The sequence below is a fragment of the Pseudophryne corroboree genome, chromosome 9 (genome assembly GCF_028390025.1).
Source record: "Pseudophryne corroboree isolate aPseCor3 chromosome 9, aPseCor3.hap2, whole genome shotgun sequence".
Classification (NCBI taxonomy): Eukaryota; Metazoa; Chordata; class Amphibia; order Anura; family Myobatrachidae; genus Pseudophryne; species Pseudophryne corroboree.
Window position 1 is genome coordinate 320,026,892 of NC_086452.1, and position 26,060 is coordinate 320,052,951.

The window sequence follows — 26,060 nt, forward strand, 5'->3', positions numbered from 1 at the left end:
CCTCAACCCCCTCAAAACTGTCGAGATGATAGTGGACTTCAGGAAGAAGTCATCTAGTGCACCTCCGCTAACGATTGCTGACAGTGTGGTATCGCTAGTGGGCTCCTTCAAGTTTCTAGGGACCACAATCTCCAGGGACCTTAAATGGGGGTCTAACACTGACGCCACTGTTGGGAAAGCGCAGCAGAGGTTGTTCTTCCTCAGGCAACTAAGGAAGTTCAACATCCCACAGAAGCTCCTGCTCCTCTTCTACTCCGCGATTGTGGAGTCGGTACTGTGCTCCTCGATACTCGTATGGTACAGCTCCGCCAGCGCGAGGGACATATGCAGGCTCCAAAAGGTGGTCAGAACCGCAGAGAAGATCATCGGGGCCGACCTTCCCTCAGTCCAGGACCTGTACTTGTCCAGAGCTAAAAAGCGGGCAATGAAGATAGTAAAAGACCAGCTACACCCCGGCCACAGCATGTTTAACTTGCTTCCTTCAGGCAGGCGTTACAGGGCTGTCCCCGCCAGATCCACCAGAAGCCTCAAAAGTTTCTTTCCCCAGGCTGTCCGCCTGCTGAACTCCTGACCATTGACTGACTAGACGTACATGTAACTCACTTGTGTCCCTACGGTATACCTATCTGTGTAACTTTACTTGCCCCCCCCCCCCCCCCCCCACACACACACACACACACACACGCCTGCTTACCTGTTACCTACTTGGCTGTTGTATAGCAAACCGAAGACAAATTCCTAGTATACGTAAGTATACCTGGCCAATAAAGCTGATTCTGATTCTGATTCTGAATGGGCCCCAGTGGAATAGTCCTTCTAGTGTATTGGAAAGTGAGATCACACATGCAAACGCGTTTCAACCTCCCGTGGGTCTTTATCATTCACTTTCACTGTCCTGAGCTGCAGTGGCATCGTAGTCATGACATGATGCAGTGGTCGCTCAGCACTGTGGGACCAACTCCCAGGCTCCCACCACTGTGTCCCGGAGTCCGGACTGAGAGAGTCTGAAACAGTCTGTGAGTGACACAGTCAGGCAGACTTGACTGCATTGTTCAGAGAGTGCGTCAACCACTGTTTACATCAGGAACAGATGAGCCTCGTCCGCACTACCGCAGAGCTGTGGCACCCCTTCTACAGGGGTACCTAGTGCGGCCTGGCCCCATTAGTATGCCACTGTATTTCAAATATTCAGATTAATCAAAAATCAAACACAAACCCTGATATTCTTTTAATCAAAATGTAATAAACAATGATGGTGTATGCCAATTACTTTTGTGATGCTCAGGTTATTTCAGAGAAAAATAGGACTTTTCTTTGAGCACACTCCACTATCCACCCATCCCCTACGTATTAAACACCCCCTACCACCCTGAAAGTCATATACCAGGGCCCCCTCATTCAGCCCAATGCTCCCTCCTACAGTTTAGTGTTCTCCCTCCTGCCCTATCTGTGCTGTAAAGGAGTAATTAGCAGGAATAACTGCTGAGTGGAAGAGAGAACACCCCCTGCTGCCGGCAGGACATCAAAGCTGCCACTGATAGCACCCCCCACCCCTACCGCTGGAGGATGGGTAGGGGCAGAGCCGGCCCTAACCAATATGATGCCCATGGCAAGATTTTGGCTGGTGCCCCCTAGCACCTCCGCTGGTTCCGCCTCTGACCTTGCACCTCTTTCCCAGCACCATCACCCCTCACCCACAGCAGTCCTTATTTTGGTGTTTGTACCCCCTATATTTTAAATAGGAACAGTTCGCACATTTGGTGCTCAGCCCAAAAAGGGGTGTGTATTTTTGCTGGCAAGGGGCATGGCCACACAATAGTAACCCCAATTCCAATTACGCCACACAGTACTGCAACTTTATTCACATTTGATCATGCGATAGTGTCCATAATTCATATTACATCCCACAGTAGTATCACTTTACCTTATGTTTCTCCTCACAGTAGAGCCCCTTATTCACATTACATCACACTTAATTGCTCCTTATTCACATTACACCACACCCTATTGCTCTTTATTCACATTAGACAACACAGTAGTGCCCTTTCTATACGCAATGCCACATAGTAGTGCACCTTATACACATAATGCCACAGAGTAATGCCCCTTACACATATGAGACACATTATTAATGTCCTTATAAACATAATGCGCCTTACACATTATGACAACCTTTATTAATGCCCTTTTACACATAATGTCCCTTACACATATGCCGCACATTATTAATGCCCTTATACACATAATGACACACATAGTGCCCCCTACACATTTGCTGCACATTATTAGTGCCCCTATACACAAAATAACACGCATACAGTAGTACCCTGTTACACATATGCCGCACATTATTAATGCCCTTATACACATAATGACACACATAGTGCCCCTTACACATATGTTGCACATTATTAATGCATTTTTACATGACACACATAATGCTCCTTACACATATTCCGAACACTACTGCACAACCAACCCACTCACATGCACACAGCACTCACACTGCCGCTAACACTGTGACCTCTGCCTCTGCTTGGATACAGATGTGTCCTCATAAATCTTGCCTCAGTGCTAACGTCGGGCACCTTTTTTATGAAAATGCAGCTTATTTGCATTGCTATGTGGCTAGGATGCACAAGCTGATTAAAATTATATGTAGCATGCCTATATACTGTGTGAGACTGTGGCTGTATCTGCATATGAAATGCTACACACAGAATATAGGCATGCTGCATATCATGTTAATCAGCAGAAGCTGCTGATGCCCATAGGCATATCAAATGCCCTAGGCAATTGCCTAGTTTGCCTATGCCTATGGCCGGCTCTGGGTAGGGGCCCCTGTGCATTGCTGTGCCCAGGGGCCTACACTGCAGTTAAGACAGCCCTGCCTCTAACTCATATAAAAAGCTGTTAACCACTATTGTCCCTTCATCTGAAGCCTCACCTTTACTCACACTACCTCCCACCTACTTTGCTCTTCCAGTGACTGCCTCCTCCCTGATCACCTACTCGCACTCTTGTCATTAAGTTTTCTCGTGATCAATCTCCAACCTCTGGAATGCCCCCTCAATGGCCAGTCATACTTCCCTCCAACCTCCCTTCTTTTAAATATGCCTTTAAGACTCATCTTTTTACTCAAACCTACCATCGCTCCTTCAACCCTCCAATCTCTGTACAAACCATTCTGTTTCCTGCCATCCCCTTGAATGTAAGCCCTAGAAAGAAGCACCCTCTAACCTTTGTATTTTCTCTGTAACTGTGCAATCTAATCATTAGAAATATTTAATTATGTATTTAAGTTATGTTTCTCTATATTAATCTGCACCCCTGAAAATTGTTTGCTTCACCCTTATATACTGTGCTAACAAATCCTTGTGACACCATACAAATACAGGTTGAGTATCCCATATCCAAATATTCCGAAATACTGAATATTTTGAGCGAGAGTGAGATAGTGAAACCTTTGTTTTCTGATGGCTCAATGTACACAAACTTTGTTTAATACACAAAGTTATTAAAATTATTGTATTAAATGACCTTCAGGCTGTGTGTATAAGGTGTATATGAAACATAAATGAATTGTGTGTATGTTGACACACTTTGTTTAATGCACAAAGTTATTAAAAATATTGGCTAAAATTACCTTCAGGCTGTGTGTATAAGGTGTATATGATACATAAATGCATTCTGTGCTTATACTTGGGTCCCATCGCCATGATATCTCATTATGGTATGCAATTATTCCAAAATACGGAAAAATCCAATATCCAAAATACTTCTGGTCCCAAGCATTTTGGATAAGGGATACTCAACCTGTAGTAGATAATAATTCTAACACTGCAACTGACCATTAAATATGCATATAACTGCTGAATAATAGGCATAATGTAACTTTGTACTATAATAACAAAGCACCTTTTCATAGGTGTTCAACAGCAAAACTGTTTAGTTGGAAGATTTTTAGGTTTTCTCCTATTCAAGTAATATTTCTTCATATCTAAAACTCAGTCTTAACCCATCTGTGAATTCATGGCTATCAAAGACAGTCTTGTGATTATTGAATTTTATGCAAAACTGATAGACGATGTACCCAGATTTAAAAACAAAACAGACGACAGATCAAAAGCATAGAAAAACATATTTTTGGTGTTCTTGAGTCTTTATAGAAGAGTAATAGTTTGCACTGCATATTACTATAAATAACATTTTAAACATTTCAATATTTGTAGAGGTATGGGAACATTTACATGAATATTTCTGTAAGCTCTTAGTAACTATGTAACATATCCCATGGACAATATTTACTGAGCCATGGGTTCTAATCCCAAACTATAGCATATACTAAATGTCTGTTTGACCTTCTTAAAAGAGCCTGCTGTCAATCATGGATTCCACACTAAATTGTTAAACAGCCTAGGGCTGTAAGCCTAGGCTGGTAGTAGAAAATTCTGGATGACAAAGTGGGTGAAGTCTCCCTGATTTTCCACCAACAGCACTAGACTTGATGAGCCAAGGCTGGTGGAACCATGGAGGGAGATCCACAGTGTGAAGGTCCTCCCACCATCCTTCCACCAGAACTAGACCAATGGCAAAACCGCTTCCTTCCCCTGCATTGGGGCAGTTAGATTGTGCTGCTCTGGGGAGTCCCTTGCTCTAGACCTGAACCTTAGGAATGTTAGGGACCCACATGATGAGGTCATCTGGAGGTGGTCCCATGTTTTTTGGCCAAAAATTATGCTAAGTATCTTAATTTCTCTGACGTCCTAGTGGATGCTGGGTACTCCGTAAGGACCATGGGGAATAGACGGGCTCCGCAGGAGACTGGGCACTCTAAAAGAAAGATTAGGTACTATCTGGTGTGCACTGGCTCCTCCCTCTATGCCCCTCCTCCAGACCTCAGTTAGAATCTGTGCCCGGCTCGAGCTGGTTGCACACTACGGGCTCTCCTGAGCTTCTAGTAAAGAAAGTATTTGTTAGGTTTTTTATTTTCAGTGAGATCTGCTGGCAACAGACTCACTGCTACGAGGGACTTAGGGGAGAGAAGCGAACCTACCTGCTTGCAGCTAGCTTGGGCTTCTAGGCTACTGGACACCATTAGCTCCAGAGGGATCGAACACAGGCCCAGCCTCGGTCGTCCGGTCCCGGAGCCGCGCCGCCGTCCCCCTTGCAGAGCCAGAAGCAAGAAGAACGTCCTGGAAATCGGCGGCTGAAGACTCCGGTCTTCATTAAGGTAGCGCACAGCACTGCAGATGTGCGCCATTGCTCCCTATGCACACCACATACTCCGGTCACTGATGGGTGCAGGGCGCTGGGGGGGGGGGGCGCCCTGGGCTGCAATTAGTGTACCTTTAAAATGGCAAAAAAACACATAATATAGTCTAATAAACTATATATGTGTAAAAATCCCCTGCCATAATATTAATAAAAGAGCGGGAGAAGTCCGCCGTGAAAGGGGCGGGGCTATCTCCCTCAGCACACTGGCGCCATTTTCTCTTCACAGTTCCACTGGAAGACAGCTCCCCAGGCTCTCCCCTGCAGTTTCCAGGCTCAAAGGGTTAAAAAGAGAGGGGGGCACTAAATTTAGGCGCAAACTATACATGTAAAGCAGCTATAGGGAAAAATCACTTTCTGTAATAGTGTAAATCCCTAATTATATAGCGCTGTGGTGTGTGCTGGCATACTCTCTCTCTGTCTCCCCAAAGGACTTTGTGGGGTCCTGTCCTCAGTCAGAGCATTCCCTGTGTGTGTGCGGTGTGTCGGTACGGCTGTGTCGACATGTTTGATGAGGAGGCTTATGTGGAGGCGGAGCAGGTGCCGATAAATGTGATGTCGCCCCCTGCGGGGTCGACACCAGAGTGGATGGATATGTGGAAGGTATTAACCGACAGTGTCAACTCCTTACATAAAAGGCTGGATGACGTAACAGCCGTGGGACAGCCGGCTTCTCAGCCCGTGCCTGCCCAGGCGTCTCAAAGACCATCAGGGGCTCACAAACGCCCGCTACCTCAGATGGCAGATACAGATGTCGACACGGAGTCTGACTCCAGTGTCGACGAGGATGAGACATATACACAATCCACAAGGAGCATCCGTTGCATGATTACGGCAATGAAAAATGTGTTACACATTTCTGACATTAACCCAGGTACCACTAAAAAGGGTATTATGTTTGGGGAGAAAAAGCAGCCAGTGTTTTTTCCCCCATCAGATGAGTTGAATGAAGTGTGTGAAGAAGCGTGGGGTTCCCCCGATAAGAAACTGGTAATTTCTAAAAAAATTACTGATGGCGTACCCTTTCCTGCCAGAGGATAGGTCACGTTGGGAGATATCTCCTAGGGTGGATAAGGCGCTCACACGCTTGTCAAAAAAGGTGGCACTGCCGTCTCAGGATACGGCCGCCTTGAAGGAGCCTGCTGATAGAAAGCAGGAGGCTATCCTGAAGTCTGTATATACACACTCAGGTACTATACTAAGACCTGCAATTGCTTCAGCATGGATGTGTAGTGCTGCAGCAGCGTGGTCTGATACCCTGTCAGATAATATTGATACCCTCGACAGGGATACTATTTTGCTAACCATAGAGCATATTAAAGACGTAGTCTTATATATGAGGGATGCACAGAGGGATATTTGCCGGCTGGCATCTAGAATTAATGCAATGTCCATTTCTGCCAGGAGGGTATTATGGACCTGGCAGTGGACAGGTGATGCTGATTCTAAAAGGCACAAGGAGGTTTTGCCTTATAAGAGTGAGGAATTGTTTGGGGATGGTCTCTCGGACCTCGTATCCACAGCAACAGCTGGGAAATCGATATTTTTACCTCAGGCTCCCTCACAACCTAAGAAAGCACCGTACTATCAGGTACAGTCCTTTCGGCCTCAGGCAAGCGGATCAAAGGTGCTTCCTTTCTGCCCAGAGACAGGGGGAGAGGGAAAAGCTGCACCAGACAGCCAGTTCCCAGGAACAAAAATCCTCCCCTGCTTCTACTGAGTCCACCGCATGACGCTGGGGCTCCACAGACGGAGCCAGGTGCGGTGGGGGCGCGTCTCCGGAACTTCAGCGACCAGTGGGTTCGCTCACAGGTGGATCTCTGGGTTCTACAAGTGGTATCGCAGGGATACAAGCTGGAATTCGAGGCGTCTCCCCCTCGCCGTTACCTCAAATCAGCCTTGCCAACTACTCCCCAGGACAGGGAGGTAGTACTGGCGGCAATTCACAAGCTGTACCTCCAGCAGGTGATAATCAAAGTTCCCCTCCTTCAACAGGGACGGGGTTACTATTCCACAATGTTTGTGGTACCGAAACCAGACGGTTCGGTGAGACCCATTCTAAATTTGAAATCCTTGAACACTTATATAAGGAAGTTCGAGTTCAAAATGTAATTGCTCAGGGCGGTTATTGCAAGCCTGGAAGAGGGGGATTACATGGTATCACTGGACATCATGGATTCTTACCTACATGTCCCCATTTACCCACCTCACCAGGAGTACCTCAAGGTTGTGGTACAGAACTGCCATTACCAATTCCAGACGTTGCCGTTTGGTCTGTCCACGGCACCGAGGGTGTGTTCCAAGGTAATGGCCAAAATGATGATATTCCTTCGAAAGAAGGGAGTTATAATTATCCCGTACTTGGACGATCTCCTTATAAAGGCGAGGTCCAAGGAGCAGTCGTTGATCGGAGTAGCACTATCTCAGGAAGTGCTACAACAGCACGGCTGGATTCTGAATATCCCAAAGTCGCAGCTGGTTCCTACGACGCGTCTGCTGATATTGGGCATGTTTCTGGACACAGAACAGAAGAAGGTTTTCTCCCGGAGGAGATGGCCAAGGAGTTGTCATCTCGGGTCAGAGATCTCCTAAAACCAAAACAGGTGTCGGTGCATCATTGCACGCGAGTCCTGGAAAAGGTGGTAGCTTCTTACGAAGCAATTCCCTTCGGCAGGTTCCATGCAAGGAACTTTCAGTGGGACCTGTTAGACAAGTGAGGATCGCATCTTCAGATGCATCAGCTGATCACCCTGTCCCCGGGGCCAGGGTGTCTTTGCTGTGAAGGCTGCAGAGTGCTCATCTTCTCGAGGGCCGCAGATTCGGCATTCAGGACTGGGTCCTGGTGACCGCGGATGCAAGCCTCCGAGTTTGGGGAGCAGTCACTCAGGGAAGAAATTTCCAAGGACAATGGTCGAGTCAGGAGACTTCCCTACATAAATATTCTGGACCTAAGGGCCAGTTAAAATGCCCTAAGGCAAGCAGAACCCCTGCTTCAAAACCAGCCGGTGCTGATTCAGTCAGACAACACCACGACTGTCGCCCATGTAAACCGACAAGGCGGCACAAGAAGCAGGATGGCGTTGGCAGAAGCCACAAGGATTCTCCGATGGGTGGAGTATCACGTGCTAACACTGTCAGCAGTGTTCATTCCGGGTGTGGAAAACTAGGAAGCAGACTTCCTCAGCAGGCACGACCTCCACCCGGGAGAGTGGGGACTTCATCCAGAAGTTTTCACGCAGATTGTGAACCGTTGAGAACGGCCACAGGTGGACATGATGGCGTCCCGCCTCAACAAAAAGCTACAAAAGTATTGCGCTAGGTCAAGAGACCCTCAGGCGATAGCTGTGGACTCACTAGTGACACCATGGGTGTACCAGTAGGTTTATGTGTTCCCTCCTCTTCCTCTCATACCCAAGGTACTGAGGATAGTAAGTAAGAGAGGAGTAAGAACTATACTCGTAGTTCCGGATTGGCCAGGAGGAACTTGGTACCCAGAACTACAAGAAATGATCTCGGAGGACCCATGGCCTCTGTGTCTCAGACGGACCTGTTACTGCAGGGGCCCTGTCTGTTCCAAGACTTACCGCGGCTGCGTTTGAAGGCTTGGTGGTTGAACGCAGGATCCTAACGGAAAAGGGCGTTCCAGATGAAGTGATTCCTACGCTGTTAAAGGCTAGGAAAGACGCTGCCTGAAGTTCAGACGTTGTTAAGGGAGTGCTGCATATTCAGCCCCCTTTTGTGCCTCCAGTGGCACCTTGGGATCTCAACGTAGTGTTGGTTTTACTAAAATCACATTGTTTTGAGCCACTTCAGAACGTGGAGTTGAAGTATCTCACGTGGAACGTGGTCATAGATATATATATTTGGCCTTGGCTTCGGCTAGGCGTGTGTCAGAATTGGCGGCTTTGTCATGTGAAAGCCCTTATCTGATCTTCCATAGGGACAGGGCAGAATTGAGGATTTATCCCTAAGGTGGTATCAGCGTTTCATTTGAACCAACCTATTGTGGTGCCTGCGGCTACTCGGGACTTGGAGGCCTCCAAGTTGCTGGATGTAGTCCAGGCCCTGAAAATTTATGTTTCCAGGACGGCTAGAGTCAAAAATACTGACTCGCTGTTATCCTGCATGCACCCAACAAGCTGGGTGCTCCTGCTTCTAAGCAGACTATTGCTCGCTGGATCTGTGGCGCGATTCAACTTGCACATTCTGCGGCTGGACTGCCGCATCCTAAATCCGTAAAAGCCCATTCCACGAGGAAGGGGGCTCTTCTTGGGCGCCTGCCCAAGGGGTCTCGGCATTACAACTTTGCCGAGCTGCTACCTGGTCGGGGTCAAACACGTTTGCAAAATTATACAAATTTGATACCCTGGCTGAGGAGGACCTTGAGTTTGCTCATGCGGTGCTGCAGAGTCATCCGCACTCTCCCGCCCGTTTGGGAGCTTTGGTATAATCCCCATGGTCCTTACGGAGTACCCAGCATCCACTAGGACGTCAGAGAAAATAAGAATTTACTCACCGGTAATTCTATTTCTCGTAGTCCGTAGTGGATGCTGGGAGCCCGTCCCAAGTGCGGACTCTCTGCAATACGTGTATATAGTTATTGCTTAACTAAAGGGTTTTGTTATGAGCCATCTGTTAATGAGGCTCATTTGTTGTTCATACTGTTAACTGGGTATAGTTATCACAAGTTGTACGGTGTGATTGGTGTGGCTGGTATGAGTCTTACCCGGGATTCCAAATCCTTTCCTTGTAGTGTCAGCTCTTCCGGGCACAGTTTCCCTAACTGAGGTCTGGAGGAGGGGCATAGAGGGAGGAGCCAGTGCACACCAGATAGTACCTAATCTTTCTTTTAGAGTGCCCAGTCTCCTGCGGAGCCCGTCTATTCCCCATGGTCCTTACGGAGTACACAGCATCCACTGCGGACTACGAGAAATAGAATTACCGGTGAGTAAATTCTTATTTTTACTCCATGTTAAATTGCAAAATGTATTATCATTTTACTGATTGCCAATGTTCTTAGTGTTAAGAGTGTGCACCTACATTTTCCATTTCTTCTGTGTGGCATTGAAAGTCTCTGCATGGTAGCACCTCTTATTATGTTTTGCATTGGGATGTGCAGTCCAGACAGTCCAGGGTGTGCAGTCCAATCCATGTGTACTCTGGGCTAAGACTGGATAAAGTGCATATGGCAGGCAGATACGGTGATCTACCATCCATCTGTTGCTGTATAGCTGTGCACCTAACCTCTTCCAATCTTTCTTCTCTTTGTCTGGGGTCTGTGCCTGTAATTTGCACAGTAACTAAGTCTAATGACTCTGGGGTGACATCTAGCATCACCTGATTGTCCGGCAGAGGCTTCACCGCTGTGGCCTTGGTGGCCTGATCTGCAAGCACATTGCTTCTGACCTCAGCAGTGTTATCTCTTGTGTGTGCCTTCACTTTTATGACTGCATATTTCTTTGGCAACTGAAAGGAAGCATGTAATGCCCTATTACAGTCTGCATGTTTAATTGGTTTTTCAGTAGAACCTATAAAGTTTCTTCTTTTCCAGATGGGACAGTAATCATGTGCGGCCCAAAGGTATATAAATGTTAACTGTTTGTCCTTCAGCATATATGAAAGCTGCAATTAGTGCCCTAAGTTCTGCTTCCTGAGCTGAGCTAGCTGATGATAGGGCTTCCTGAATTAAAATGTCTGTTTCAATGGTTACTGCAGACTGTGTGTGGCTCTCCTTTCACAAATAAGTGTAACACAAATAAGCATAAATCTGAATTCAGGAGAGGATGCTCCTGTATGTTTGGTTTGTTTGCAGTCTCAAGTTTCCTGAGCTGCTATTTGAACAGTGATCAGACTCATTAGAGCTTGCAAATGACAACATTTAAAATAAATTAAACACAGGAAGAAATAGCGTTTGTACCAAAGATGGCTACTACTCATTGTGAGAAGCTTGCATTCTAAAGTGAAGCTTGGATTTTTAAGTGAATTGTGAGTTTGATACAGAAGCAGGTGAGTTAGAATAAAGAAAACGGTGAGTTATAATACACAACCAGGAACACAAATATTGTCAATACCACTAACATCTGATACAATGTTTGGGCAGTGGATGTAATGTATTTGTTTTGTGGGAGGCATTCTGGAGACATAGCTCCTGTCCAATCTGTAAGCAATTTTCTTTGCTGAAGGAGGAGACAGCTAAACTGCATGCTGAGATATGCAAGATATCTGTGTCCTTGAGGCCACCACTGCCTCAGAGAGCCACCAGAAGACATTCTGCCTGTACTACTGTGGGCTCTCAAAGGCAGAGATGTACAGAGGGACACAGATACCACCCACAAGCTGTGACACTGCATATGCTGCTCTTGCAGGGCTAGAAGATGCAACTAATAGAGGCACTACAGAACAGGAGGATATGGGGACTTCTAACCATAGGAACAGGAAAGGGAACAGGAAAATTGCATTTCCACAAGGACTGCACTTCTCTTGGGAGATTCCATTGTTAGAGGAATACATCTGGGAAATGCAAATGTAGTAGAGAAAAAAGTAAGGTGCTTGCCTGGAGCCACAGCTCCAAGGAATAAAGAGCACATACTAAGAATTGTGAAGGCAGCAAGAAAAGATTGAAAGGTGGCACGTTATGTGAAAGCAAAAAAGATGGCGTTTAGGATATATAAGCAGACACAAAATAATGAAGACATAGAGATATATCTTGTCAGAAAGAGACTAGGAAGGTAATCAGATGTGCAAATTCACAAGCTGAGGAGAAAATGGCTTAGTCAGTGGGTAAAGGAGGCAAAACTTATTTTTGTAAAACATTTTTTAGGTACAGATGGGTCCATGTTTATCTTGACCTTTAATAGGATTAACTGAGACTGGGTAGTCGGAATTAATCCCCTGCTGTAATTACTTAATTCCCTGCTGTATTGTTCTCTGCATTGTATTGCAGCTGAGAACAATAGATGAAGGGTTTATGTTAATAAACCATGTTGTGCCAAGGTGCAGACAACTAGCCAAGATAACCATGGACCCATCTGTATATAAACGAAAGGAGAAAAACAAAAGGCGGAATAATATGACTAAAGATAGAGACTGGGAGTCCTGTTGAGGGAGAAGATCTAATAGCAGAGCATCTTAATTATTTTAAGGGGAAGGAGCCACGCTTAAATTGCAGAGGTATTCAGAAAAATGAAACAAGTACATTTACAGTGGAGAAGGTCCTAACAGAACTCTCAAAGCTGAAAGTGCATAAATCAATGGGGTCAGATGGGATACATCCAAGGATACTAAAAGAGCTTAAAGGGGTGCTGGTAGCACCATTAACAGAATTATTCAACCAGTCACTAGCTACAGAGGTAATTCAAGAGGACTGGAAAAGAGTGAATGTAGTTCCTCTGCACAAAAATGGAAGCAAGGAAGAGGCAAGCAACTACCGACCAGTTAGCCTTACATCAGTAGTAGGGAATTGATGGAAACTATCTTAAAAGAAAGAGTTGTAGATTATCTCAAATCCAACAATTTTTAGGATCCCAAACAGCATGGATTCACGGGGGGAGATCATGTCAAACAAGCCTTATTGACTTTCTTGACTGTGATTAAAGTAATAGATAAAGAAGGAGCCGTAGATATAGTTTATCTAGAATTTAGTAAGGCTTTTGATACTGTCCCACATCGCAGACTGCTAAATAAACTCATTATAATATGAAATCTAATGCTACCATACTGTGCAGGAGAATAAGTTTGTCTTCTTTAATGTTATTGTTCTGTTAATGATCTGATGACCAATGTTAAAAGGCTGATAATGAACTCAAAGACAGTGAATGTTATTTTGTTTTATTCTAAAACATAATTGTTACAAATTGTTTTTCAAAAGCAACGTTCCTTGATATCCTGAATATACTGTACACTAATCCAGAGGTTCCCAAACTGTGTGCCGTGGCTCCCTGGGGTGCCTCGAGACACTTGCAGGGGTGCCCTGGGTTGGTGGTCCAGGACCAATTCAAAATATTCATGGTCAATATAATAGGCAAACCCAGTGCTGGTGGCTGCCAGTCATAAAGTATGTGGCCAAACAGAAGCAAATCTTGTCCCTCACCACACAACTGATCCTAAGGATGACATATAAACGCAATGTACTTAATGTAATATTTCTTTCTAAATTTCTCAATAAGAAATTTTTGGCCTAGGGGTGCTGTGAAAAAAATTCTGATATTCTAGGGCGCCGTGATTCAAAAAAGTTTGGAAACCACTGCACTAATCTCATTTCTATCATTGAGGAAGGCAGTTGAGTCCTTTTTCTCATTGGCTTCGCTGTGACAGGTGCACAGTGAACAAGCCATCCCTTAGGTCAGGGGTGTCAAACTCAAATTCATCGGGGGCCGCATCAGCAGTTTGGTCCCCATCAAAGGGCCGGTTGTATCTGTAGGTCTATGTGTCCACTCTTTATTATCATAAATTAATGTCACTGCATTCAATTATTATGTGCCCCCTTTTATAGTGCCCAGCCATGTGCCCCCTTTTATAGTGCCCAGCCATGTGCCCCCTTTTATAGTGCCCAGCCATCTGCCCCCTTTTATAGTGCCCAGCCATCTGCCCCCTTTTATTGTGCCCAGCCATCTGCCCCCTTTTATAGTGCCCAGCCATCTGCCCCCTTTTATAGTGCCCAGCCATCTGCCCCCTTTTATAGTGCCCAGCCATCTGCCCCCTTTTATAGTGCCCAGCCATCTGCCCCCTTTTATAGTGCCCAGCCATGTGCCCCCTTTTATAGTGCCCAGCCATGTGCCCCCTTTTATAGTGCCCAGCCATCTGCCCCCTTTTATAGTGCCCAGCCATCTGCCCCCTTTTATAGTGCCCAGCCATCTGCCCCCTCCATTTACTTTACTTACCTTTTACTTCTTTCTTTCTTTTACTTCTTTCTTCTTGCTCCTCTCCGCGGCGTCCGCGCGCTCCTCTGATCCCTGGAGATGTCGGGCGGACGTCACGTGATGACGTCACGTCCGACACCCAGGGAGCAGTGCGGGGCAGGAAGAAGTCGGGCCAGGTCCCGGAAGGTAAGTAATTTTTTTTTTTTTTTTTTAACTTGAGCCATTTTTAAAATGAATTTACTCCGTGCAGGGGAGGCTGCAAGGCTGGCGGCGGCACCGCGGGCCATCAGACGAGGTCTGGCGGGCCGGATTTGGCCCGCGGGCCTTGTGTTTGACACCCCTGCCTTAGGTGAAAGGGCCGTCTGTAAATACAGTGGTGTCAGGCAGTGCATGGCCTGACCCACACTGAACTCTCCTGGTATCGTATATGCCCATTTATGGGCTTTATGCTATTTAATTTTGATTGCTGCTTACTTGTTTCAACTATACTAATTCCAAATTCCTTTTGGACATAACAATCATCTGTATTTATTCTACACCAGGACAAATGTGCTTTTTTGATGTTGAAAATTATGGATATGGTAAACCACTAATCGGTATTTAGCCAGCCTCTTATATACATCCCTAAATGGGAAAATTCCACTCCTTACCTCTCTCTATATATATATATATATATATATATATATATATATAAAACAAGAAGAGGGTAGTAGGCACTCACTATTACAGCAGCCACCGGGGTGCCATCCCATTAGAATACACACAATGCAGTCCCCTGGTATGGATCAACCAGATATCACTCCCAATCAGGAACCAGGCGGCACTCCACGGATTTATGAAAAAAGCAGCTTATTTATTTTTTCTTTCAGCAGGGAAAACACACACATCTGGTAATAATTTTTCTGTGTAACTTTTTCTATAAAAAAATATATATACAATCCCCATGCCTACAAGTGAGGATCCTTTAACTCCACCTTCTCTTTATATATCAATAGGCCAAGGTACCCCATATCTCTTTCATCCACTGTCCGCTATATATGTATATGGCAGTGGACAGCAGAAGTGGAGGTTCACTAACCTATTCTTCTATCATCTTACAATTTGAATACTCTCTCATCTATAATGCCAGATAACTGTCTCTCTGCAATGCAATAAAGTAACAGAAGCCCTGTGCATATTTGATTAGACAGCAGAAGTTCTCACTTTGGTATTCCTGTCAGGGCCGGTTCTTGGCCTTGTGGCGCCCCGGGCAAAATATAGGGGCGTGGCTTCAAATGGGGGCATGGTCACGACGCTGAAAGAAAAAATTAAATAATAAAAAAGTATACTTACCATCCCCGTTCCTGATCCAGACCGCTGCAGACCCCTCCGCCGGCGGCGCCGCTCTTCTCCTCTCCTCTCTTCGATCTATGGGAGAGACGTTATTACGTCTCTCCCATAGAACAGCATAGACACTAGAGGTCAATTATGACCCCTAGTGTCTGTGCCACTATGCTGTGCGGTGCGCGATGACGTCATCGCGCATCGCACAGCAAAGGTCCTCTACATGAAGGGAAACTAGACCGTAGCATCTAGTATCCCTTCATGGAGAGGACCTTTGCTGTGCGGTGCGTGATGACGTCATCGCGCACCGCACAACTAAGGTCCTCTCAATGAAGGGAAACTAGACGCTACGCGTCTGGTTCCCTTCAAAGCGGGGGGGCACAGCAGGGCACTGCGGGGGGCACAGTGGCGGATCTTGCCCTGGTGCGGCGCCCTCCGGATGGCGCCGGCGCCCTCCGGAAGGCGGCGCCCCGGGCAAAAGTACTGCTTGCCCGTGGCAAGAACCGCCACTGATTCCTGTCATAAACCACACTCTCTCATTTGCCATTTCAATTGATACTGCCACACTTCACTGGTTACACCCAACCTCATTTGATCTTGGAAGCTAAGCAGTGATAGGCCTGATCAGTACTTCGATGGGAGATCACCCAGGAATATCAGTTGCAGTATATACTTTGAGTATTAACAAAAAGCAGAAGTAGTGGAGAAACCTACGACTGATACCACTCTCCTATTTACCTCATCTTTCCTCAGATATTTTGGCACAGAGGAATTATAGCTCACACAGATTATCTTTAATTTTGACTGTTTTCCTACCATTGAGCATTATATTGAGCTTTGGAATCCAAAGCTCACTAATTTATTTTGGGTATTGGGGGTCATTCCAAGTTGTTCGCTCGTTGCTGATTTTCGCAACGGTGCGATTAAGGCAAAAATGCGCATGGTACGCAGTGCGCATGCGCTAAGTATTTTAGCACAAAATTTAGTAGATTTACTCACGTCCGAACGAAGAATTTTCATCGTTGAAGTGGTTGGAGTGTGATTGACAGGAAGTGGGTGTTTCTGGGCGGAAACTGACCGTTTTCTGGGAGTGTGCGGCAAAAACGCAGGCGTCCCAGAATAAAACGCGGGAGTGTCTGGAGAAACGGGGGAGTGGCTGGCCGAACGCAGGGCGTGTTTGTGACGTCAAACCAGGAACGAAACGGGCTGAGCTGATCGCAGCGTAGGAGTAAGTCTCGAGCTACTCAGAAACTGCTAAGAATTTTCTATTCGCAATTCTGCTAATCTTTCAGTCGTAATTCTGCTAAGCTAAGATACACTCCCAGAGGGCGGCGGCTTAGCGTGTGGAATGCTGCTAAAATCTGCTAGCGAGCGAACAACTCGGAATGAGGGCCATTATTTGCAACTCTAGCAGCATACACATCTTCGCACCTGGAGAGCAATCACCTCTAAGAGCACAGTGTCATTTGATGTATGGAACATTTCTATTGATATAACATGTGCTCTTGACTCAAGGATATCTTTGATATCCTTGTTTTTAATATTTTCTCTGAGTGATACCTCATTTTCGTGTGACACTTTATAGGACAGCATCTGACACCAGATATTTGAAATCCTAACTTATACATCGGAAAGTCCTAGTCCATCCAAGGTGGAAACAAAATGTTACAACACTCCATGTATAAACCATTTTATAATTACAAATAAAAGTTAAGTTTTTATGTATTAATATTTTCATACAAACAAAGTGGGCCCCAGCACAGAATCTTTCTTCTATTTCCTCTGTACATCGGTGCACAACAGCCAAAATAGAAAAGAAAGGCTGCCTAATCTTTTGATACTTCTTTAACGTCTAAGGATTGACACTAGTAAGAATCTCTCATCCCCCATTCACTGCTGAGCACATGAGGGACAGCAGAATTCCGAAGGTGTCTTGGGAGTCCTATCTATTCTGGATCAGCTACAAAAATCCATGTACACGATAATTGCATGAGATATATTTCAGGGATATTCATATCCATATATATAACAAACCTGTGTGCTTTTTAACTTTATTTATTTTACTTATATGTGTGGTATTGTCATTGTCTATATTTAGCCTTGTATGGAATTTTGGTTCCATTTATGTCAGTGTGACATATGGCTCCTTTGAGGCTTTTTATAAATGTATTATGAAAAGTAAAGTTTTATTTTTAAACAAAGAAAAGACAATAGAAAAATGTGCGCTTCAAACAGTAGGGGCCCTCATTCCGAGTTGATCGCTCGCTAGCTGCTTTTAGCAGCATTGCAAACGCTAGGCCGCCGCCCTCTGGGAGTGTATCTTAGCTTAGCAGAATAGCGAACGAAAGATTAGCAGAACTGCTTCTAAATAATTCCTTGTAGTTTCTGAGTAGCTCCAGACCTACTCCTAGATTGCGATCACCTCAGTCCGTTTAGTTCCTGGTTTGACGTCACAAACACGCCCTGCGTTCGGCCAGCCACTCCCCCGTTTCTCCAGCCACTTCTGCGTTTTAGCCTGACATGCCTGCGTTTTTTAGCACACTCCCGGAAAACGGTCAGTTACCTCCCAGAAACCCCCACTTCCTGTCAATCACTCACCGATCAGCAGTGCGACTGAAAAGCGCCGCACGAACACCAGCAAATCTATTAAGTTTTGTGTTAAATAACTTAGCGCATGCACGCTGCGTACCATGCGCATGTGCATTTTCCACCTAATCGCTACGTTGCGAAAAACGGCAATGAGCGAACAACTCGGAATGACCACCAGTGTGGCAACAAGAGCAGGGGTGGTCACCAACACCCCAAAATACAAAGCGAGAAAAGAGTACTTGCAATTGTGCACACCACTGGGATAGTCAATTCTGGAAGGTATTGTTAAATGTCAATCTCAGTCAATTCCACAAATCCAAGGTGATCTCTAGATGATCTTGTGATCAGGTATCCTTTTCCTGAGAATTTTTTTCTACGACACACCACCAAATCCTTTTCCTTATGGCAGTGTGACCTTTAATAGAGCTCCTTAGTCCACACTTGTCCAAATATAAAGGAAAAAAGAGGATATAATAGTGAAGTACGTTTTAATTCAAAGATATTGGTCAATACCACAGTCATATAAAAATCCACCAATATGATATTACAGCATGCGTACCAAATTTTGTGGGGTGTCAAGAGTACCCACCTACACACAGCATGAATTTATTATATACCTTCCCGGGTTCAAGCACCAGATCACTGTTGGAGAATAGCCCCTCCTGATCCTTCCCACAGGAAAGCTGGTAGAACTGTCTGGTCACAAGCGCGTTTCTGCTCTAAAAAGAGCCTTTTTCAAGGTGTATGGTGGATATCAGTCTATAGGGTATGTGTACTCTTAGGCTTGACCTGATTGGTACAGACCAGACAGATCCAATTTTCATCATAGGTGTCACATTAATCATCTTAAACATTACAACCATATACATAGCTCTCATACAATAGTAAACTAATATTTTCTAACATTCCACAAACTTCAAATATACTTAAAAACCCACAAAAACCCCGGCGTGCATTCCACCATTTGTGGAACGCACAGAACGTCTGGGAGTTAGGACAGGAAGTTGTCATGCTTCCGGTGCGTGGAACGCACCCATTCAAGTTTGTGGAATGTTAGAAAATGCTGTAATATCATATTGGTGGATTTTTATATGACTGTGGTATTGACCAACATCTTTGAATTAAAACGTACTTCACTATTATATCCTCTCTTTCCTTTATATTTGGATGAGTGTGGACTAAGGAGCCCTATTAAAGGACACACTGCAATAAGGAAAAGGATTTGGTGGTGTGTTGTAGAAAAAAAATTTCAGGAAAAGGGTACCTGACCACAAGATCATCTAGAGATCACCTTGGATTTGTGAAATTTTATTTCTACTGATCTCCACACTAGTATAAGAGTGCTCTACCACCCTTAGAGTCTTTCAAGCACTTCTTTCCTGAGAGCTTGCTTCCCCTTCTGCTGTGCTAAATAAACTTGAAAGCTTGGGATTGGATACTAAGATGGTTGAATGTATAAGATCTTGGTTGCAGGATAGAAAACAGAGAGTTGTAATAAATGGAGTGCATTCACAGGAGGGGATTGCTACCAGTGGAGTACCCCATGGATCTGTACTTGGACCAGTACTTTCTAATATTTGTATTGGTGACATTGCAAATGGCATTATTGGGAAAGTATGCATTTTTTGCAGATGGCACAAAAGTATGCAACAGGGTAGACATACCAAGAGGGATAAAACAATGATTGAGGATCTATGTAGACTAGAGGAATGGTCAAGGGCATGGCAATTACAATTTAATGCGGAAAAAAAATGCAAAATCATGCACTTGGGTATCAAAAATGCAAAGGCTAAATATAGTATTAATGGTACTAAACTGGAAACTACTGAGGAGGAAAGGGATCTAGGAGGCACTATTTCAGGTGACTTAAAGGCAGGTAAGCAATGTAACAAAGCAATGAGGGAGGCTGGTCAAATGCTTGGTTGCATAGGGAGAGGATCAGCAGCAGAAAGAAGTAATAATGCCACTGTATAGGTCATTGGTACGGCCTCATCTAGAATACTGTGGTCATTTCTGGATCCCATATCTTCAGAAGGATATTAATATATTAAAGACTGTACAAAGAAGAGCAACTAAAGTAATGATTGGCCTACATCACAAACATACCCAGAAAGACTAAAAAATATGAATAGTTTGGAGCAGAGAAGGGAAAGGGGAGACATGATAGAAATTTTCATATATATCAAGGGTTTTAACAAAGTCCAGGAGGGAAACATTCTTCAAATTATGAGAAGTATAAGAACACAAGGACATGCACTGAAACTGGGGGGAGGTAGGTTCAGGGGAAATCTGAGGGAAAATTACTTCACGGAAAAGGTAGTGGACAAGTGCAATAGCGTCTGATCAAAGGTGGTAGAGGCTAAGACTGTAGAGCAATTTAAACGTGCATGGGATAGACATAAGGATATCCTTACAAAGAAATAAGGATCAAATAAGGTTTGAGGTAAAAATATGGTAAAAGGGGCAGACCAGATGGGCCAAGTGGTTTTCATCTGCTGTCAAATTCTATGTTTCTATGTTTCTATGTTTCATTAATTCCACACAGTCATGATGATCACAGTCTTATGTGGAAAAATAAAAAGTTGAGGTATTTTCTTTTGCTTCATTACCTTCACCATTACCCTCACCATCATGTCACAAGGGGCAGGAAATTCTTCTCTTTCCTCACCTCTCCCCTCTTTTGAAGCTAGCGGAAAACGCATAGCTGGGTTCAAAACTGTGCATCTTTTGATTGTGACATTGGAGGGTGTTTAGTCTGTGCCTGATTGAGAATTTCAGTGACTGAGTGTGGCACTTGTATGTGGCTTTTTCTAACAGCAAGGCTGTCGATGCTACTGATTTGACAGAGGTTGTGGCTGCCCATATCACTGGATCTAAGTTTAGTGAGTAGTACCCTAGGGGATGTTGTTTTTCCTCCATGTTCAAGTGTCAATACCCCTTGAGCATGTCTTGAAATTTTACAACAGAACAAATTGAAGGGTTTCCTATAGTCTGGAAGTCCTAGTGCTGGGGCAGACAATATGTCTGAGTTTAACTGACAGATCTACAGTAGCTGCTCTTGAGTCATGTGTAGAGCGCCTTGTGCATTCTTTCCTTTTAGGGCAACATATAAAACTTGTCGTTTTTGTGATGCCCCTGCAATCCATTCCCTGCAGTATGTGATTAGTCCTAGAAAGGATCTAAGTTGCTTAAGTGTCTGGGGGGGTTTTAACTTACAAAATGACTTTCCTCCTTTCTGTGGTGATGTGTTTAGCATTAACAGTGATTATTTTATGCAGTGATCTAGGAATTGTACCTTGTCTTGTGCATTTTATAACTTATCCTTAGATACTTTACATTTCTTTTCATACCGGAATAAAAGTTCTTTTCATACAGAAATAACAGTAAGGACTGTGTATCCTGCTCGCATTTTTGTTTGCTGTCTGCACATAAAAGTATGTAATCGATGTACTGTATGAGTACTTTTGTGGCATTTTCTGGTGCTTATTCCTGAAGAACCGGTGCCATAGCCTTGCTAAATGCTCTGGGGCTAGTGGGTCCCCCCTTGTGGAAATCTGGTCCAGCAATACTGTTGGCCCTTAAAGGATATCCCTTGATTTTTATGGGACGGCTGTGTCTAACGGTTTCTTGTCTTTGTATGTCTTACTTTCCTACATCATCAATGCTCATTAGGGCCATTTGCTCTTCCATCTTCTCTATTTCCTTCTCTTATTCTAGTAATTCACTTGTCTCTATTCACAAATCCAACCTATGTTTCAGTTCCTTGTCCTGTTCCATGGCCTATCCTGATTTGGTTCAACTTATCTAGGTCAAGAGTGCCATCAATGGACAAACCTGCCAGTTGAAACAGTTTCCTCTTATCCTTTAGCTATCCTCACCATGGATACTCTTCCTGATGTCCATAGCTATAGCTGTCTGAGATGCCTTATCGAAGAGTCACTTTGTGTATTCCCCATACTTATTAACCTATAAGTATTTCAATATCTGTGGTCTAAAGCAGGGGTGGGGAACCTTTTTTCTACCGAGGGCCATTTGGATATTTATAAAATCCTTCGGGGGCCATACAAAAATTCTCAACTTAAAAAATGACCCTGCCCCCCAGTAGGTTTGCCCCTTAGAGGTACTGTGTGTGCGAGCCGGAGGCGCGCACGCGCCAAAAAAAATGGGTGTGGCCAGTTAAAATGGGACGTGATACACATATGCCTCCAATAGTGCGGTGCCAGATCCACAATTGCCCCCACAGTGCCAGGTATACAAATGCCCCCACAGTGCCAGGTATACAAATGCCCCTCACAGTGCCAGGTATACAGATGTCCCCACAGTGCCAGGTATACAGATGCCCCCACAGTGCCAGGTATACAAATGCCCCTCACAGTGCCAGGTATACAGATGTCCCCACAGTGCCAGGTATACACATGCCCCCACAGTGCCAGGTATACACATGCCCCCACAGTGCCAGGTATACAGATGCCCCCACAGTGCCAGGTATACAGATGCCCCTCACAGTGCCAGGTATACAGATGCCCCTCACAGTGCCAGGTATACAAATGCCCCCCACAGTGCCAGGTATACAAATGCCCCCCACAGTGCCAGGTATACAAATGCCCCCCACAGTGCCAGGTATACAAATGCCCCCACAGTGCCAGGTATACAGATGTCCCCACAGTGCCAGGTATACAGATGCCCCCACAGTGCCAGGTATACAAATGCCCCTCACAGTGCCAGTTATACAGATGCCCCCACAGTGCCAGGTATACAAATGCCCCCCACAGTGACAGGTATACAAATGCCCCCCACAGTGCCAGGTATACAAATGCCCCCACAGTGCCAGGTATACAAATGCCCCTCACAGTGCCAGGTATACAAATGCCCCTCACAGTGCCTGGTATACAGATGTCCCCACAGTGCCAGGTATACAGATGCCACCACAGTGCCAGTTATACAAATGCCCCTCACAGTGCCAGTTATACAGATGCCCCCACAGTGCCAGGTATACAAATGCCCCCACAGTGCCAGGTATACAGATGCCCTCCCCTCCGTGCTGCTTACTGTGCTCCTTTTGGCTGGACACGGAGGAGAGCGCGGCTGTCGGGTGGGAGTGGCGGCGTGTAGTACTTCAAACCAGCCACCGGTTCGAGAGCCAATCAGAGCTCGCGGACCGGCAGCCGCAGCTCCTGATTGGCTGCCGGTCCGAGAGCTCTGATTGGCTCACGGACCGGCGGCTGGTTTGAAGTACTACACGCCGCCGCTCCCACCCGACAGCCGCGCTCTCCTCCCTGTTCTGACAGCTGAGACACGCTGCCGCCGGACTGAGCGGCAGCGTGTCTCACTGACTAAAGCTGGTGGGCCGGACCAAACGGCTTCGCGGGCCGTATACGGAGGTTCCCCACCCCTGGTCTAAAGGGTCATGAGACAATAAACTGTGAGTTTCGTTACCTGGAACAGAGGTGATTCTAACCAATCTTTCCATGTGTCTGAGTGTCTGGGGAAAAAATGAAAACCTACTAGAATGAAGTCACTATATTCACCTCATCTAAGCACCTCTTGACCTGATGTGGTAAGATATAACTCCTAAAATAAATGGACCCTCTCTTTTTTCAACAATGGCTGTACAAACACACTGTGGGCAAGAAATATCTTCATTGGACCTACAGTTCTTTATGGAGTCTCCTTCCTGATTTAGAAATTATTTCTGTCCAGTGCCTACCTATATGACTATAACTAGGAATAAAATGACACCATATGGGGACAGAAATGTCCTTCCAAGGTTCTGAAAATATAGGCGACTCTTCTTGGCTGTAAATGTAATTTAAATAATATCTGGTAATGTCAGTGGGTCTAACAATAATATAACACACTAACATAAGGGACAGGTATTTTTCAAACTCTAAGTTCTCTGTAGAAGGGCCCCATAATATCTTATAAATGCAGACAAACAATAGTAGTTGCTCGATCATTCCTGGAGATAATTATGTATCAGGTGCTGGAAAGGGGGAGGGGTCACAGACAAACAGACAGAGAGGGGGGGGGGGGTAAATCCCACCCCTACATTTCCCTTCAGCACACTAAAAATTACCTGTAACCATACCTGAACCTATCTGGTAATAGAAATTCAGAGAATTAGTTCACACATGTTTGCAAACACATGTTTAAGCTGCTGAGCCACTTTCAAGGCTTCTCCGATGTCAGCAGTCCTAACACTACATGATAGCAGTGCCCACATAGGGCCATGTAATTTGTCACAGTAGGCCTCATGATAAAGGAAAAAAGAGGAGGGTAGGTGGGCGCTAGGTAAATGGCTATAAGACACCTAGAATACTATTACTGTTCTCTGGCAGCAGCTTCCCAAGGTCGAGGTGCTGATCCTCAACCCAAGAAAATTACACAGAACAAAAAATACTCAGAGAAGCGCTACCATTAAACAGTATTAATAAAATTTATTATTAAAAAAGTATTTTTATATATATAACTGTCACAATTTCAGTGAAAAGACCAATTATCCTGGAATATTTAACATATGGTTTACACCAAAACATTAATAATTAAAAATGGTAACAATTATAAAATACATTGAAAAAACTCCCTTAAAGGAACAAACCCACTTATATTTCCGATAAATACTGCAGCAATTATATTGTACTAGTACTTGAAGGGTTAAGCTCCATGCATGGGCTAATTAAATCACATGAATTCCTTAGATGCTGTTTAGGAAGTCCATCCACAGTGAAGTAATATATATTTATAATCAGCTGGTATATTAAAGTCTCATCCAGATAAAGGCAGGCTTTCTGCGGGTAGCTTAGATAAACATGTTTCCATAAGTGTGCAGTGACTTTTAAGCTGGATCGCTATTTGTACAGTCTCATGCAAAAAAGCTTACCCAGGCCTTTCGATAAGAGAAATTTCCCATATCACCTTCCTGATGGTGGGCGCTGGCTGCCCACACCGCTAAACAGCGGCACAGAAGAAGATGTCAGTAACACTGGATGGAAGCTGCGCTTCACCGGACCACTTCAGAGCGCGGCTAGTCGGGACCAGAAAGCCGTTCGCGGCTGATCGGGGCCAAAAGCCGTTCGCTCGTGCTTCCGTAGCAGGAACCGCTAAGTACACTGCTGGTGTGTTAGGTGTTGAATACCCAGGTTACCGGACAGGACGTCGGGCGGGATGCTTTATATATATAACTGTCACAATTTCAGTGAAAAGACCAATTATCCTGGAATATTTAACATATGGTTTACACCAAAACATTAATAATTAAAAATGGTAACAATTATAAAATACATTGAAAAAACTCCCTTAAAGGAACAAACCCACTTATATTTCCGATAAATACTGCAGCAATTATATTGTACTAGTACTTGAAGGGTTAAGCTCCATGCATGGGCTAATTAAATCACATGAATTCCTTAGATGCTGTTTAGGAAGTCCATCCACAGTGAAGTAATATATATTTATAATCAGCTGGTATATTAAAGTCTCATCCAGATAAAGGCAGGCTTTCTGCGGGTAGCTTAGATAAACATGTTTCCATAAGTGTGCAGTGACTTTTAAGCTGGATCGCTATTTGTACAGTCTCATGCAAAAAAGCTTACCCAGGCCTTTCGATAAGAGAAATTTCCCATATCACCTTCCTGATGGTGGGCGCCGGCTGCCCACACCGCTAAACAGCGGCACAGAAGAAGATGTCAGTAACACTGGATGGAAGCTGCGCTTCACCGGACCACTTCAGAGCGCGGCTAGTCGGGACCAGAAAGCCGTTCGCGGCTGATCGGGGCCAAAAGCCGTTCGCTCGTGCTTCCGTAGCAGGAACCGCTAAGTACACTGCTGGTGTGTTAGGTGTTGAATACCCAGGATACCGGACAGGACGTCGGGCGGGATGCTTGACGCGTTTCTCAGCCTCGAGCACAGGGGCTGTTTCATCAGAAGTACCGCCTCCATAGTTTTGGGCATCTTTATATACCGGAGCCCTCCAATTACTAAAACACATGTCTGATGCTACTCCACTAATTAAAAACT

The 26,060-nt window shown here is 45.0% G+C and overlaps 1 protein-coding gene and 1 pseudogene across 4 annotated transcripts in view; both read left to right on the forward strand.

The window, feature by feature from the left end:
- The window catches only part of FAM227A (family with sequence similarity 227 member A), a 296,429-nt gene that overhangs the window by 19,797 nt on the left and 250,572 nt on the right, over positions 1-26,060 (forward strand). The window lies entirely within an intron of this gene.
- On the forward strand, positions 16,009-16,127 carry LOC134964183 (5S ribosomal RNA; annotated as a pseudogene).